Genomic DNA, 1260 nt, shown 5'->3' with positions numbered 1-1260 from the left:
TTCATGCTCCTCAATTCCTCTTCATCAGCTCCCTGACAGCTTAGTGTTGGAATGCCCTAAGGCTCAATTCTTAAGGCTTTTCTTTCTGCTGTGTATATGCATTCCTTTGGCAATCTCATCAATCTCATGGATTTCACATGCCCTCTATATGCTGATGATTAGAAATTGGTACCTCCAGTCTACTCTTCCCTGAACTCCAGACCCATGGATACAAATACCTACTTGAATGCCTATAGACATCTTATACTTAGTATGCCACATAGAACTCGTATTTTCCCCCACGTCTTCTCTACTTATAGTCTCCTCCAACTCAAATTAATGGCTATTTTCTAGTTTCCCAAGACAAAAACCATCAAGTCATCTTTAACTACCTTAGAGCTTCCCTGGTGGCTCAGATGGTAAAGCGTCTGCCTGCAATGCGGGAGACCCAGGTTCGATCCCTGGGTTGGGAAGATCTCCTGAAGAGGGAAATGGCAACCCACTCCAGTATTCTTGCCTGGAGAATCCCACGGACAGAGGAGCCTGGTAGGCTAGACTACAGTCCATGGGGTCGCAAAGAGTCAGACACGAGTGAGCGACATCAAAAAAAAAAAAAAAAAAAAAAAAAACAAAAAAAACAACTACCTTCTTTCTCATATAGCCCACATCCAAATTATGAGTACATCTTCTCTTCAATATCCTCAAATTAAGTTCCCTTCTCACAATCTCCATTGCTACCATCCATATGCAACCTCCCACCAAGGTTATCATTGTAGACAATTAACTCATCTTCCTGCTTCTGCCTTTGTTCTCTAGGGTCTATTTTCAACATAGCAGCAAGACTGAGCTTTTTAAAACATAAGTCAAATCATGTCACACCTCTGCTACAATGGCCCTCAAAGCTCTTATAATCTGCCTGTCCCATCCCTTCTATCTTGATTCTGCACTTGCTTCTTACTACTCTCCTCCTTGTTCGTCTGGCTTCAGCAACACTGCTGTATTTTTAATTTCTAGAGGATCCCAAGCATACTCCTTTGTCGGGATGATTGTATCTGGTTTCTCCTGTCTGGAACACTGTAGCAGTTAGCTTGCATGTGTAACACACCAATTCAAAACCTAACGACTCACAATAACCATTAGTATTCCTCACGGTTCTCTGAGCAGATGGACAGTTCTTTTCTAAGCCAGCTTGACTGAGGGTGTATGGTCAAGGAGAGGAGTTGGCAAGCTACAGGCTGTTGGCCAAATCTGACCTGCCACTTTTGCTTGTAAATAAAGTTT

General features: G+C 42.7%; 1 non-coding gene across 1 annotated transcript; it reads left to right on the top strand.

Moving 5' to 3' along the window:
- The first annotated feature begins 380 nt into the window (after nt 1-380).
- Nucleotides 381-452, top strand: TRNAC-GCA (transfer RNA cysteine (anticodon GCA)). Its single transcript has one exon. It is a non-coding gene; the product is annotated as a tRNA-Cys (tRNA).
- The last annotated feature ends 808 nt before the right edge of the window (nt 453-1260 follow it).

The sequence above is a fragment of the Dama dama genome, chromosome X (genome assembly GCF_033118175.1).
Source record: "Dama dama isolate Ldn47 chromosome X, ASM3311817v1, whole genome shotgun sequence".
Taxonomy (NCBI): domain Eukaryota; kingdom Metazoa; phylum Chordata; class Mammalia; order Artiodactyla; family Cervidae; genus Dama; species Dama dama.
The sequence above is the reverse complement of the archived record's forward strand: the minus strand, read 5'-3'. Positions and strand labels throughout refer to the sequence as shown.